The sequence below is a fragment of the Staurois parvus genome, unplaced genomic scaffold, assembly GCF_062004578.1.
Source record: "Staurois parvus isolate SC_StPar_1 unplaced genomic scaffold, SC_StPar_1.0 ptg001156l, whole genome shotgun sequence".
Lineage (NCBI taxonomy): Eukaryota > Metazoa > Chordata > Amphibia > Anura > Ranidae > Staurois > Staurois parvus.
The window spans coordinates 299,084-315,903 of record NW_028318952.1 but is presented as its reverse complement, the minus strand read 5'-3'; the positions used below and the strand labels follow the sequence as shown (position 1 = coordinate 315,903).

The 16,820-nt window shown below is 42.7% G+C and overlaps 1 long non-coding RNA gene across 1 annotated transcript; it reads right to left on the bottom strand.

Moving 5' to 3' along the window:
• Window positions 1-12,105: 12,105 nt before the first annotated feature.
• On the bottom strand, window positions 12,106-16,622 carry LOC149439134 (uncharacterized). The gene is made up of 2 exons (XR_016307854.1): window positions 13,228-16,622; window positions 12,106-13,147 (listed from the first exon to the last, which is right to left on the bottom strand). It is a non-coding gene; the product is annotated as an uncharacterized LOC149439134 (long non-coding RNA).
• Between the last annotated feature and the right edge of the window lie 198 nt (window positions 16,623-16,820).

Below are 16,820 nucleotides of genomic sequence, written 5' to 3'. Positions count from 1 at the left end.
GGAACTTCTTTACCGCAGTTAAATGCAGACAATGCATCCCTATGGCTCCGTTCACACACTGCGTTTAGCAACGTTTTCATAACATATGGTTTTATGCGTTTAGGAAAAATAAAAGTTGACAGCTTCCAGGAGCGATGGACCGCAGCTATCTGTACATAAACGCAGTTCATCGCAGTACAAAGAAAAAATAAGTAAACAGTTGCTGTATAAAAGGCAAGAATTGAATACCGCAGCTAAACGCAGCCGCGTATAAACGCAGATAAACGCAATGTAAAAACGCAAGTGATCTCTGTGCCAGGAGTGTTGGAATTTCAAAATAAAAAAAACATGCATTTACAAGCGGCAGAACAACCGCCCATGTGAAAGAGGCCTTAGATTTATCTTCAGCTCTGTAGTACAAGGACCTGCCTGATGGCATACAAATTAAACGTGTTTAGGTTTGACCTTCCATTGTATGGTTTTGGTATATCTAAAGGAAAATCGTACAAGAATATTGTATAATGTATGGCCAGCCTAACCGCATTGCACCCTTTGCAGTCACATGTTCCTTAAGGCCTTGGAGTCTAGGACAAACTGAAACCTGAGCGTGTACAACTTCCACCGTAGAGCCAGGTGTAACTTTGTCCTTCGCTGTGGAAATTGTACAAATATGTCCTCTAGATTGTAGATGAAGATAAAGAGTTTGTAGATGTAGAGTTCCTGCCTGGGTTCATTATTGGAGAGAATGTGAATTATGGGAGAAGCAGGTAAAGAGAACTTTCCATGATTGCAGCAGATGTGGAAGAGCGCTCATCTATGTCCCTAACTAAAGAACCAGGCAAGTACCCGTCCCAGTCATGGAAGGTAAAGAGACCCTGTCTCTTAGTACTGCCAGAGCAATGGGTATAGAGCACCTTCCATCACTGTAACAGATTAGATTGTGGCTGTAGATGTCCACCTGCCAGTCACTGGAGAGGCAAATAAAGAGTACCTGTCTATGGTATATATGAGCTAAGTAGGTAAAGAACACGAGTCTATATCAGTCATTGGAGGGGTGAAGGGAACCACCCAATTTATTATTGCGAGAGGCAGGTACAGAATGCTAGTCCATGTCCATCATTGGTGAAGTAGGTAAAGAGTGCTAGTCCATGTCCATCATTGGTGAAGTAGGCAAAGAGTGCTAGTCCATGCCCATCATTGGTGAAGTAGGTACAGAGTGCTAGTCCATGCCCATCATTGGTGAAGTAGGTACAGAGTGCTAGTCCATGTCCATCATTGGTGAAGTAGGTAAAGAATGCTAGTCCATGTCCATCATTGGTGAAGTAGGTACAGAGTGCTAGTCCATGCCCATCATTGGTGAAGTAGGGTAAGAGTGCTAGTCCATGCCCATCATTGGTGAAGTAGGTAAAGAGTGCTAGTCTATGTTCATCATTGGTGAAGTAGGTAAAGAGTGCTAGTCCATGTCCATCATTGGTGAAGTAGGTACAGAGTGCTAGTCCATGCCCATCATTGGTGAAGTAGGGTAAGAGTGCTAGTCCATGCCCATCATTGGTGAAGTAGGTAAAGAGTGCTAGTCTATGTTCATCATTGGTGAAGTAGGTAACGAGAACTTGCCTATGGTATTCATGAGGTAGAATAAGAGTGCTAGTCTTTGTCTTTCATTGGTGAATTAGGTAAAGAGTGCTAGTCCATGGCCATCATTGGTGAAGTAGATACAGAGTGCAAATCCATGGCCATCATTGGTGAAGTAGGTAAAGAGTGCTAGTCCACATCCATCATCGGTGAATTAGGTAAAGAGTGCTCGTCCATGTCCATCATTGGTGAAGTAGGTAACGAGAACTTGCGTATGGTATTCATGAGGTAGAATAAGAGTGCTAGTCTTTGTCTTTCATTGGTGAATTAGGTAAAGAGTGCTAGTCCATGGCCATCATTGGTGAAGTAGATACAGAGTGCAAATCCATGGCCATCATTGGTGAAGTAGGTAAAGAGTGCTAATCTATGTCCATCATAGGTGAAGTAGGTAAAGAGTGCTAGTCCATGTCCATCGTTGGTGAATTAGGTAAAGCGTGCTAGTCCATCATTGGTGAAGTAGGTAACGAGAACTTGCGTATGGTATTCATGAGTTAGGTAGGATAAGAGTGCTAGTCTTTGTCTTTCATTGGAGAGGTAGTTAAAGAGAACCTGCCTATGTTTTTAGTGGGTGAGGTAGATAGAAAGCACCATTATATGTCCATCATTGGAGAGGTACGAAAGAGTAACCTGCCTACAATATGAATGGGAGAGGTAGGCAAAGAGCACCAATCTATGTCCATCATTGGAGAGGTAGGTAATGCCTACTTGTCTACGTTATGAATGGGAGAGGTAAGCAAAGAGCACCAATCTATGCCCATCATTGGAGAGATAGTTAAAGAAAACCTGCCTATATTATTACTGGAGAGGTATGTAACACATGCCAGTCTATATCCATCTTTGGAGAGTTAGGTAAAGAAAACCTGGCTATGTTAATAATGTGAGGTGTAAGTAAGGAGTGCTAGTACATGTCTATTGTCGAAGAGGTAGGTAGAAGGAAGTAACATATGTTAATAATGGGAGAGGTAGGTAAAGAGCGCTAGTCCATGTCCATCATTGGAGAGGCAGGTAAAGTGAGTGTGCATAGGTTATTAATGGGAGAGGTGGGTAAAGAGCGCTTGTCTATGTCCTTTATTGTAGCAGATGAGATTGTAGGTGAAATCACCTACCTATGACCATCATTGGAGAGGTATGTGATGAGCTCATGTCTGTATTTTAATGTACGTAAAGTGCACCTGTCTCTGTCTTTTACTGGAGCAGAAGAATAAAAGCATATAGTTTGGAGTGGCAGACAAAGAGTATTTGCCAAAACATAATAATAGAGAGCACTTTTCTATGATTCGTACAGAAAGGACAGAAGAGGAAGAGTTTGTGAGTATCTATCTATCTATCTTTCTCTGGCCACCATGATGTTCTTAGTTTCTTGTTAAGTGGAAACCTAAAAATGATTGTGCGTTTCGTTTTGGGTGACAGGCACATTTTACTTTGGGCCATGTGGTGACTGGATAAGTTCACAAGTAAACACTACTTTGTAGTATCTCCTTATCATTGAAACACTGATTCTGAATCTTCAACAAAACATGAGCAAGGGCTCACAGCCAATTCTCTTATCTGCATTCAGACTGATCCCACACTATCAGCCGCCTTCCACCACCTTTGTTTTTTCACTCCTACGTGTTTTCACTTCAAAGAGTGATGGTGATGCACAAAAACCCAGGAATCCTACAACATACTGAAATGTGTTTTCTTCTGGGTATCTACAGTTGTGTTCAAAATAATAGCAGTGTGTTGAAAAAAAGTGAATAAAGCTCAAAATCCTTCTAATAGCTTTTATTTCGATACACAAAAATGCATTGGGAACACTAAACATTCTATTCCAAATCAAAAGATGAAGAAAAATATATCAAATTTGTGTTGTTCCTCTAAAAAAAAATTGAAGAAAAGTGAATATTAGACTGTTCAAAAAAGCAGCAGTATTTGTATTCCGCTTTACAAACTCAAACATTCACTATATAAACTGAAAAATGTTTGAAGATTTTGCCTTCCTTTGAATCACTTAATTTATATTTAGTTGTATAAGTACTGTTTCTGAGAACTGCTGTACATCTGTGTTGCATGGAGTCACCCAACTCCTGGCCCCTGTGATCAGGTATTCCAGCCCAGGATGATTGGACTACATTCCACAGTTCTTCTCTATTTCTTAGTTTTGCCTCAGAAACGGCATTTTTGATGTCACCCCACAAGTTTTCTATTGGATTAAGATCCGGGGATTGGGCTGGCCACTCCATAACATCAATCTTGTTGGTCTGGAACCAAGATGTTGCATGTTTACTGGTGTGTTTGGGGTCGTTGTCTTGTTGGAACACCCATTTCAAGGGCATTTCCTCTTCAGCATAAGGCAGCATGACCTCTTCAAGTATTCTGATGTATTCAAACTGATCCATGATTCCTGGTATGCAATAAATAGGCCCAATACCGTAGTATGAGAAACATCCCCATATCATGATGCTTGCCAACCAGGGGCGGACTGACCATTTGGAAACTCGGGCACTGCCCGAGGGCCCGGGGTCAGTAGGGGGCCCCATGAGATGCCCCTGGTACCTTTTTCATAGCCTTTTTTGAGTTTGGGCAAGAACACAGGGGCCCCATGATCCCCTATTGCCCAGGGGCCCCATGAGTTGTCAGTCCGCCCCTGTTGCCAACCATGCTTCACTGTCTTCACAGTGTACTGTGGCTTGAATTCAGTGTTTGGGGGTCGTCTGACAAACTGTCTCCGCCCACTAGACCCAAAAAGAACAATCTTACTTTCATCAGTCCACAAAATGTGGCGCCATTTCTCTTTAGGCCAGTCAATGTGCTCTTTGGCAAATTGTAACCTCTTCAGCACATCTTTTTTCCAACAGTGGGACTTTGCGGGGGCTTCTTGCAGATAGCTTGGCTTCACATAGGCGTCTTCTAATTGTAACAGTCCTCACAGGGAACGTCACACCTTCTTTCATCTTCCTGGAGCTGATTGTTGGCTGAGTCCGCGCCATTTTGGCTATTCTTCTATCCATTCCAATGGTAGTTTTTCACTTTCTTCCACGTCTTTCATGTTTTGGTTGCCATTTTAAAGCATTTGCCATCATTTTAGCTGAACAGCCGATCATTTTCTGCACTTCTTTATATGTTTTCCCCTCTCCAATCAACTTTTTAATCAAGGTACGCTGTTCTTCTGAACAATGTCTGGAACAACCCATTTTCCTCAGAATTTCAGAGAGAAATGCACTGTAACCAGCATGTACAACATTTGCTGCCTTCCTTAAATAAGGGCAATAATTGCCACCTGTTTTTCAAAGAATGAATGACCTCACTAATAGAACTCCACACTGCTATTATTTTGAACATGCCCCTTTCAATGAGTGATTCAATGACACAGAATCAGCAGCATGCATGTCATGACTGTTGGGTCTGTTGGATTTCTATTACTCTACTACACCTGCTAGTAAATTATTTGCCATGTAGAATTATCATTTCTACCACAGTGATTGATCCGGTTAGTGATGTCTGACTGCTATTATTTTGAACACAACTGTAGCTATCGAAAAAACACATTCTCACCAGCCCATGAAGGCTGTTTTCTTAGAACCCAAAAGTATTCAGAACTCTTTTTGTTTCCAAGGGACCAGATTTGGGAGTTGGCTGTGACTTCCTGACCGCTCATATCCAGCCTCTGGTCCTTAAGCCTCCTGGGCTACATTTCACATATCCTAGGAGGCTTCAGGATTAGGGGTGTGAGTAAATCAGGCAGTTGCAGCTGACTCCTGAATCCAAGATGGCAGGTGGGGGGCACTGGCCACCTAGTCATCCTCACCTCTGTATGGAAGTACCTGCTGAAAAAGGTATTATGTAAGAGGAAGGCACAAGAGTTGACATTTAGTAATTGTGGAGAAAGGTCTGCATTAACTGCTTCTGTTCTGTAGATGGTGGACTTGGCCATTACAGTTCACATGATGCCTTACAGTAGGTCTAAATCTGAATAACTGATTTTATCAGAAACTCTCGATGGAGACTGCTTTAAAAAAACAAAACAAAAAAACAAAAACAACAAATCTTGCACGATCCCACACACATCTGCATTCAAATAACTGAAAAATAAAATTTTAGCCCCAAATCTCCATTTGTACAAGCCATCATTCCCATGCTCTCTCCACTGCAGGTCCTGAAGATGCATGAACAGCGAAAGCTGACAAATATAAGCTTCAAACTGTGCTTAGATTCTTTTGCTTTTTTATAACTATACCCCATAGTTTTCCATTGCTGTTTACCATGCCTTTACCAAGACTCAGCATTACAACCCAATCCACTATAGAGTTGTGCTGTGTCAGCTGCAGCGGAGAGATAAGGGGAGATGTAACACTACAACATATGCAAGTCACAGTTAAGCACTTCTCATTTACGCATTTCAAATGAATAATAAGTAACTGCAGCTTAAAAAAAAAAAAAAGTATGACTTAACTCTTGCCACTAAATCTTTACAAACAGGTATTCCAGGTAGCAATAGCAGGAAAACAATACAAGCAGCAGGGATAGCAACTACTAATAGAAGACATGGTGACCTTAAAGTGTATCTTAGCTCAAACTTTTTTTTTTTTTTTAGGTTTGAATATGAAAGAGTTAGAACCGTGTCAAGTTTCTACTGATTGAAGAAGGGTTTGGAGAGGTGAAAGTACCACTCCACTGGTCGATATCTAGAGTTATATCCAAGTTATATTAATAGAGGTATCCAAGTTATTAATGTAGTGCCCTCCTAGGTAGCTAGGGGCAGCTAGACTCCAATGGTTAGATAGAAGCTGAGTAACAGCCTGGGTGTAATAGCCAGAGAGGGGTACAAATTGTGGTCAGGGCTGAGAGGCTCTGCAGGCCAGCCCTTCTGGAATTTCCCCCTGCTGTTGGGCTTTTGGAGGAAGGCCCTGGAGGCAGTGGGTGGATCTAAGGAGTGACTGGTTGCACTTTTGAGGGATCCTAGCCTATCCCCAACAAGAGGTTGGCAAGGGGCTGGGACACCATTAAAAGTGCTGGAGCCTGCTCAGTAGCAGCAGAGTTCAGGTGGAAGACAGAGGAGAATGTGAGGCTGCGAGGAGGTCCAGTGGGATGGGGGGGGGGGGCCTACCTGCAGCTGGAAAGGAGGAAAGCTCAGAGCCCACTGAGAGACAACCACCTGTATGGAAGGAAAGGAGCAGCCCAGCTGATAGGCCTGGTAGCATCCACCATCTCATAAGGGGTACAGGAGAGGATCTGAGTGAGTACACCTACACCCCCTTGGCGGATAGGGGAAGGAATACTTTGGTGGAAAACCAGATCAGCCACCTACCAGTGACTGTTCATCTTTTAAAATGACAGGAACTGGATCCCCTGTTCAGGGATACCTTCAGATTGATGGCTGAAGAGGAGAAGTTTATCTAGAGTCTGGGGTGGTACACTAAGGAGGTGCTGGTTAGCTCTCCAACTGAGACTGTGTTACAGAGAAAACGTGTAAATAGTTCCAGGAAGTGGTCCTCAGTTTATCAGTACCCTTGGGAATCCTGTACACCCCTAACCCTATCATAGTTCAAATCCCCTAAATAAAACTAAACCAAAGCTCAAAGACTGATTTCTGACTCTGCATACAAGCTTTTGTGAAGATTTATGATGCCTGGCTGTGCAGGACTATAGGGGGGAACCAAATCTTCTAGCGAATCCGAAGGGATCAGTGCTACATTTATATAAAACAGGCTGAGTCAACATGTTTTGGGGCTTAAAAAAAAGACCATCTCCATCAGGCCTGTAGAAGTCAGAAGGATGGAGTCTGGACTGGGCTAAGAAAACAGTTGAGGATGGGCTAATGTAACATATGCTCCAGCTTGGAAACCAAAGATTGCTTGATGAAGGTGGACCTCAATAGCCCCCAAAATGCACTGCCTTATCCACTTGATTAAAATTAAATTTATTCTGGCCATCTACAAGTGGAATGACACTTTCACCAATTCAAACCTTTATTCACATTTTCACAAAAACCACTCCAAGAAGGTCTTTGGTGACACTTTCATCACCACAAACCCTTTTTCATACCTTCTCAAGGACCACTGTAAAGGGTCTTTGGTATTGGAGAGCTGCCTGCAATTTTCCACGAATCATCCATTACAAACCATAACACACCCAAAAGTCCAGCTAATGGTGACAGAGGAGGTCTGGAGCTAGAATTATTTTCTTCGCTCTGATGTTCGCAGCAATACCGTGGTGGTGGTCCAAGCATGCAAGACCTACGTGCACGTTTGCATTTGCACGTGAACATGGAGAAGCACATGAGCCCTTTAACTTTTTTTTTTAATATATATATATATTGTATTATTTACCTCTTTTTTTTTAACACTGTATCTTTAATTTTTTCATCTCTTTTATTGCATGCACAAGGGATGAAGAACATCCATTGTGATAGCACAGGCTATGGCAGGTTCTCTTTATGGAGAGATCTGAGGTCTCTCTCTCCTATGGCCTACAAAGCATCTGACCCATATCACTTTGATCAGATGCTTGGTCAAGCCGGTAATGGTTTGTTTATATAGGACCGAAACCAGAATTTATTAAATCTGCATCTCTTCCAGTTTCTCACAGTGGGAGGAACATCATCTGGTCCTCAGGAACCAGATGCCTCTGGTCGCATCCTTACCGGGTTCCTCAATCACACAGGAGAGCCCATTAGAGGCAGCAGTGGTGGGGGGATCCCCTTCCAGCCCCTGTAAAAGTAATCAAACAGCTTCTTAGCCACTAGGATTACTTTTAGCCTTCCCTTCAAGCAGAACACAATGATCACTGTTGGCAGCTACAGCCACCGGCAGTGATTGCATGAAAAAAATCTGACAGGCTGGTTGTCAATGGATGGAGCCTGCCCACAGATGGATTCAATTGATTCGATCTGACTATGGCTTGCTTTAGTATACCAGGCTGTCGAGCCAAATCAATTGCTTTGATGCTTTTTGAATCACTTACCTAGAACTATGCAAATCAGATATTTGGACATCATGTTCAGGATCAATGACTTAACAAAGAGAGAGAGTTACCACTCATCGCATGGTTCCAAGGTTGTCTTAAGTATAGTTTCCTTTAAGAGTAATCTTTCAGGAAGCCATACAAACTAATGATGGCTGTTACCAAGACAGTACTCATCTGGAAAAATCGGGTTTTTGGGAGCTGTATCTCGCTCTCGGTTCACTGTTAGGTTACAGTAAACATATAAATCAGACAAAATATGTTGTAATGACTGGAAGGTAATGCCCTGCCAGTTCAGGAACTAACATGATCTGCAGTGAGACCAAACCAGTCTCACCACTTCTCAGTGTGTCCCTGTTGCATATACCCGTCCTATGTACCATAGAGATACCTCCACCGCACGTCAGTTCAGTATTCACCCTCAAATGCAGAGTGCTGAAGCAACTGGTGGATGGCATCACAATAAAATATGTTGCCAGCACAAAAAGGAAGATGTACTATTTTTTTTTTCATGAGGCAACACACCAGAACGCATCTGTAAGGGGCCGATCACACCTTGGCATTCTGTGAACATGCATATAAATGTGCGTATATGTGTGCGTTCCCAGAAATGTGCAGAAAAACGTGTCAAAGTGTGTATCATGCTTGTAGTGCCATTTATTCTTAATGGCACCCCAAACGCAAGCAGCAGTGACCCTTTTAATAATGTAAAAAAAAGCACCAAAGCATGCATTTAAAAAATAAAGGACCTACTTTTGCATGTTTGTCACAGGTAGGGCAGCCGATTCAAGTGAATGCCCTGATGCGCCACAAAACAAAAAAAAAAAAACATTACATCATGCTGGTGTGAATGGGGCCTAATGGAAGTTTCAAGCTGAACTTCGTAAAGGTTACCTGCTTCTTAAAGGGTTAGTTCACCTTTATCAGTGTAGAACCCTCTAGTGTGCTACTAGAATAATGTAGAGTATTACAATTAACGTTGGGTTATTGCAGGTCAGCTGGACACCTCTATAGATTGTGGCTCTCCATCGCCTCCTCCCGACTATGGAGTACCATAGAACCTTCCAGGGGTCAGTGAGAAGGGGTGGAGGCGTAATCTGCATATTTCTGGAAGGTCTGGCCAGTCCCAGATTTGGAGGCCCTGGTGGAGTGGTGGACTGGCCTACAAATATGGGAGAGTCAGGCAGTTCCCTGCTGACAGGAGAGTCGGGTGGAAGATGGAGTGTTGAGGAAACTGTTGGACTCTAGGAAGGGTCCCTCTGGGTCGGGAGGATACCTTCTGCGGAGGTGCACAGATGGGATCAGGCTTGGAGCAGCATGGTGCAAAGAGGACAGTTCAAGTACAGCAGCACACATTTGGATCTACAAGAGGAAAGACTGCCACACGTAGCAAGCTTTCCAAGGACAGCATTGAGCTAAATCCTTTTATCCTTGATCTGGGAAATCTTCTGAGAAGCCAGGAGGGCCGGTATTTTCTGGAGGCCAGGGAGCACCTTCATAGGGGGGGAGAAAAGTCATCTCTGCATGTAGCTACAGGAAGTGATTTTTGAGGGGCTGCTAGTTCACCAATAAGGGGAAGCTTCTACCGATCCACAATGACTGATGGTTTTCAGGAAAAGAACAGTCCAGGATCTGCTTTGTGTATAGGATAGAAGTGTCCCCTTTTCAGTGATTAAAGCCAAATTGGGCATCCCATAATCCCTATCCAAGTTGAATTTAATAAAAAAAAAAAAAAAAGGAAGAAGTTCATAGACTGGTCACTGTCTCTGAATGCAAGTCTATGTGAATGTACCAGTTGCCTGGCTGTACGGAGGAAAGCTTTAGGGATACCCACAACACAGCAGCCTTGCCAATGCAGGTAAGAGGCATCTAAACATTAAAAAGAAAAAAAAAAAAAAAACACAAACAAACAAAAAAAAAACACAACAAACAAAAAAAAACACAACAAACAAAAAAAAACACTGTGCAGCTTTGAGTAAAGTTGAATAATGCCCTCACTACAGGTGTAGGCCATTTACCTACCTCATGAAGCCTGACAGGAATACTCCCAAGATGTTGCTAGGAAGCTGCTAAGTGAGGCCTAGTCATTACTGCTCCCCTTCACTATCGCTGGAGCGAGCTTTCAAAACACAGAACTACTGCATTCAGGGGAGAGAAAGAACATGTGAGGGAGGATTGAATCAGAGAAAGAGCTCTCTCCGGTGATGGTGGAGGTGAGCAGTAATCCCTAGGCCTCACTTAGCAATGTCCTGGGATTATTCTGGTCAGGCTTTAGGGGGAACGCAAATGGCCCATGTACAGTACCTGCACAGATGGTTTTTTTTCATAAAGGTAAACTACAAAAAGGTATAAAAAGAATAAACTGCAATATTTACCATTTTACCTGTTCCCCAGGCAGCTGGTGTTTCGCTCTTCTCTTTCATGGTCTGGGCTGTGGACCCTTGCTGTTCTCAAGTACAGTGCAGGAATGTTGGTCCTGCATTATATGTGGTGACATTAAAGTGGTAGTAAAGATAAAACCATTGTTTATCATAAAGTGTTATTAAACCCACAACAGTACAATCAGTCTGTAGATGCAGTAACGCATGCTTATTATACTGACTGTGGAACCTAAGGGGGTAATTCTCCGCATTGTGTAAAAAGGCTGTTTGATCCTGTCTTCTCTGATCCTCCCCTTCTTCTAGTGCCCCCCCTTTCTTCCATAGTCTTAAATCTATCTACTGATAGTACAGAGCCCTAGGAAGCATAGACTTAGGCCGGCCATACACTATACAATTTTCTTTAGATTTACCTTCAACTGTGTAGTGGAAGGGCCCGTCTAATTGGATACAATTGAAAGTGCTATTAGGTTTGACCTCCTATTGTATTGTTTTTGGTAAATCCAAAGCAAAAATCAAGAAAAATTGTATAATGTATGGCCAGCCTTACACAGCAGGACCTAGGCTCGCCCCCCTCCTCCTGATTGCATTTGATTGAACCCTGCTAGCTGTCAAAATGAGAGAGAGGGGGGGGGGGGGGAATGGAGGTCTGTGTGGTCCTTTCATAACATGTAATGAAAGATGAACTTATTCTTAGAGTTTAGCTTTCAATGGGCATATTATAAAGAGCAGCACTGTGATATAAAGGGGGGAACTCTGCAAATGTAAAAAGGGAGTGCTTTGATATAAATGGGGGCTGTGATGTAAACTGTGGATTGTGATGTAGAGGGGGGTTGATGACACTGATGTAAAGGAGAAACTGATGTGAAGGGAGTGATGTAAACAATCAGAGTCGTAGCACAAACATGAGATTCGGACCTCACAATCCACCTGGATGCACAAAGTAGTTGTAATAATATGTACAGTTTTACTAACACGTCAGTTGCAAAATTGTGCTTAGGCATTTAGATCCCATTATAAAACCAATCCATTAAAAAGAAAACAAAAGAAAAAATGGGGGCTAGGTCCCGTTGGGTAAATATCAGGTCAGAAGTTTTTTTTTTTCTTTTTAACAATTTTCTTCTGTCAAAAAATATTTGCAGTACATATAAGAAAGATGTCGAAATACAAAGACATTGCAAAATAACTTTATTATTTTACTTAAACAGGAATAATAAAATGCTGTTAAAACTGTATAAATGAGAAAAGCTAGACACATTCTCAATAATAAATTAGCACATTCATTTCACTAGAACCCCACAATAGTAGTAAGTAACAATATACATGGCAAGATTAAAAAAAAAAAAAAAAATTTACGCACACACTTATGTTCCATGTCAGCATTGCAAAACGTGTACGGTGTGTGAAGGGACAGTCCACCAAGAACTGATATTTCCTTTACTGGTGGTAGTCTGATTCACCTGCAGACTCTTCATACAGATGTCCCTGGCTTGGCAAACCGCTAGATGAGGGTTTCTCAACCAGGGTTCCTCCAGAGGTTGCTAGGGGTTCCTTGAGCAATGAAGAATTTCTGCCTCTCAGAAAAGTTCCCACTGACACCATTGATCTTTTTAGCCATCTTTAAGGGGGTAATTCTTCCCAGTAACCACACATATAAGGAGCATTCTTCCCGCTGATCATCATGAGTTGTAGCTGTCATTTTTAGCAGGGGTTCCCTGAGACTTGAACGTTCTTAGGGGTTCCTGTCCCGAAAAGGTTGCGAAACACCACGCTAGGTGGTTGGGAAATCGTACTACTAGACAGCCAAGCCCAACATCCACACAACATCACCTTTTGGTGGACTGTCCCTTTAAAGTGCACCTGTCACCCACAGAAAATTGAGGTGGCCATTTTATGGGCTCTATCATCATTTAGACTATCGATTCACAATTCGTCCCGTGATGTCGCAAGTTCAAGTGAAAAGATGGGCTACAATTTATAGACCACCGATATATCGCACAAAATGATTCTGGTATGTAAAATAAAAACACACAAAACAAAAAACAAAAAAAAAAAACTGGTTAATGACTCAGATACATCCTAAGGGTAATTAACCCTTCCTATACCAGTGGCTGTGCAATATATTACAGTGAGCCCACCTATTACAGAAACATCCTAAGGGTAATTAACCCTTCCTATACCAGTTGCTGTGCAATATATTACAGTGAGCCCACCTATTACAGAAACATCCTAAAGGGTAATTAACCCTTCCTATACCAGTGGGTGGCTGTGCAATATATTACAGTGAGCCCACCTATTACAGAAACATTCTAGGGGTAATTAACCCTTCCTATACCAGTGGCTGTGCAATATATTACAGTGAGCCCACCTATTACAGAAACATCCTAAGGGTAATTAACCCTTCCTATACCAGTTGCTGTGCAATATATTACAGTGAGCCCACCTATTACAGAAACATCCTAGGGGGTAATTAACCCTTCCTATACCAGTGACTGTGCAATATATTACAGTGAGCCCACCTATTACAGAAACATCCTAAGGGTAATTAACCCTTCCTATACCAGTTGCTGTGCAATATATTACAGTGAGCCCACCTATTACAGAAACATTCTAGGGGTAATTAACCCTTCCTATACCAGTGACTGTGCAATATATTACAGTGAGCCCACCTATTACAGAAACATTCTAGGGGTAATTAACCCTTCCTATACCAGTGGCTGTGCAATATATTACAGTGAGCCCACCTATTACAGAAACATTCTAAGGGTTATTAACCCTTTCTATACCAGTTGCTGTGCAATATATTACAGTGAGCCCACCTATTACAGAAACATCCTAGGGGTAATTAACCCTTCCTATACCAGTTGCTCTGCAATATATTACAGTGAGCCCACCTATTACAGAAATATTCGAGGGGTAATTCACCCTTCCTATACCAGTGGCTGTGCAATATATTACAGTGAGCCCACCTATTACAGAAACATTCTAAGGGTTATTAACCCTTTCTATACCAGTTGCTGTGCAATATATTACAGTGAGCCCACCTATTACAGAAACATCCTAGGGGTAATTAACCCTTCCTATACCAGTTGCTCTGCAATATATTACAGTGAGCCCACCTATTACAGAAATATTCGAGGGGTAATTCACCCTTCCTATACCAGTGGCTGTGCAATATATTACAGTGAGCCCACCTATTATAGAAACAGCTATTCAGCAGCATAAACATGTTATATAGAAAAAAAAAAAAAAAGGTAGAGCGATCACAGACTTCACAGGTTCAGAAGAGCTGCATACAATGGGCCTCATTTATCACAGCATCTCGCATAAGAACTAGACCAACCAACCAGATTCACACCTACTTGTGAAAATGATCTAGATGGTGGATGGGAGTTTGATTCGGATTCCCTAACAAACTCACACAGCTCTCATAATAGACAGTGATAAGTGAGGCCGAGCTTCACCCATCACTGTAATTCACCTATATGTACTGGGGTGACCATACCTGCTCTGTAGAGCAGGCCGAGTACAAGTGACTATTTACAAAATGATTACAAATTTATTGTGTAAACAATTGTATAGAAAAGACAGTAGAAGTGCTTCTAGTTAATAACTGGGATTATCGAACAGTGGTCAGACTTTAACTTGAGCCTTACCTATGCAGGGCAAAGCATCAGGTTCACTTCAAAGCTTGCACAGTTGTACAGGTTCTTCTTCTGTACTGAAAGTGCTTACATAGATTTCGCTGCACATTCTGAGCTTCACACAGTGTGCATTAGAAGCTGAAGCAAGTCAGATAGAATCTGCTTCATTTCCTGGCTGGAGTACATCCAGCATCATCTAGCTTACGTCTCCCCAGCCTGGCTGTCCCTGGCCCGCCCCTTTCATTCTTGGAGGCCCAGCATTCCATGTAAGCATTACCTAAGGTGGTCTGCATGAAAATGCAACCAAGATGGATGACAGTTGGGAGGAGTGGGCGTTCCATCAAGACATTTTGATATTTGCATTACTCCAAGAGCCGGCCTACTGCTTGCATCAGGGCTGAGAGTTTGAGAAGTATGGAGGCAGGGAGCTGTGATGTTTTCAGGAAGATATGTACAAGCTCCTCCCACCAGCCATGATCTGCGAGCATTGCATAGAGAGGATATCACTGGGTCTAAATGTATGAAATATCAACAAAACAGTATTATTTAACAATTTAATTAGCATTGTAAAGTGCTGCACAAACTGTTGGCGCTCTATGAATTCTGTATAATATAAGAATAATTATTGATGAAGGCCAAATAGAAGCAGAATAAACTTCATGCATAGAATGCCTTGAGCCTTTACAACCACTAGGAGACTAAAGGTAAAAAAAAAAAAAAAACCTGTGTGCAGCAGTGCCCCCAGCCCCCTCAGTACTTACCTGAGCCCCATCGCAATCCAGCAATGTGAATGACAGCCTCTGCTGTCCCAGGTCTCTGCCTCCTCATTGGCAGAGACAGCAAGCGGGAGCCCTTGCCTTCCCCTGTCAATCACAGCCAGTCAGCCAATGAAGAGAGGGGGCGGTGCAAAGCCATGGCTCTGTGTGTGAATGGACACACCGAGCAAGCTGCTTGCTGTGGGGGCACCCGACAGACAAGAGGAGCCAGGAGAGCCTGCCGGGGAACCGAGAAGTGGAGGATCGGGGCTTCTCTGTGCAAAACCCCTGCACACAGCAGGTTAGACAAAAAAAAAAAAACAAAAAAAAAACAAAACACAGAATCTTTAGTATAGCAATAATGCACTCCAGCCCAGACACACATACTAACCTTTCTTCTGCTCCCTAAACTACATTCAGCCACCAGGAACAAGGAGGTAAAAGCCCTGTGCCATTTCCGGATGGCTCCATGTGGAGCTTACACAGAGCTGCAGACTTTCCACGGCCATGTGACAGAGCTGGGCCAATCAGCAAACACAGGAAAGAAAGGGCAATGCGTCCCATGTTCCATACCCCAAGTACCGGGTCATTTGTTTCCTGCGGCTGAACAGATTAATGGGGGAGTGAAGTAAAAGCGATTATGTGCTGCTGGGGAGGAGGATATTAAAGTGAACCTATTACTTTGCCCTGTATATGCCAAGCGCAGGTTTGCTTTAAGACTGTATGTTATATAGACACATGGTTGACCCCTAAATTATAGCAAATCTGCCATGAGAGAACAGTTGCCACTGGAATAGGAGAGGAGTGGAAATCTCCTCCCACTGGTGACAACAGTCACCAATACAAAAAGTGAGAATCTTATCAATTGGGGGGTATCAGACACCCTTATAAACTTGACAGGGGTTCTAATCCCTTCACCACATTATTCAAAGCAAAGAAAAGATGAAATGAACAAAAAAAAAGTCTGGTAAAAGATTTAGACGTAAATTACAAGTTGCCATAAAAAGGTAAGAATTTAAAAAGTAACTTTTTTTTTCTTTTAAATGACTAAATTTGCACAAGTTGTATTTTTTTGTGTGTTTGACACACTAGCTTTCAGTGCTGCAAGATCAATGCTAGTTGCCTTCCGTTCAGAGCTCCCAGTGCAGGAAGTGGATGCCTTACACTATTGTCCATTCCTGAAACCCTAACAAATCCTCCCCATGACCCTTACACTAACCCTCCCTGTAACCCCAATACTAAACCTCCCTGTAACCCCAATACTAACCCTCCCTGTAACCCCAACAATAACCCTCCCTGTAACCCCAATACTAACCCTCCCTGTAGCCCGAACATTAACCCTCCCTGTAACCCCAATACTAACCCTCCCTGTAACCCCAACACTAACCCTCCCTGTAACACTAACCCTCCCTGTAACCCCAACACTAACCCTCCCTGTAACCCCAACACTAACCCTCCTTGTAACCCCAACACTAACCCTCCCTGTA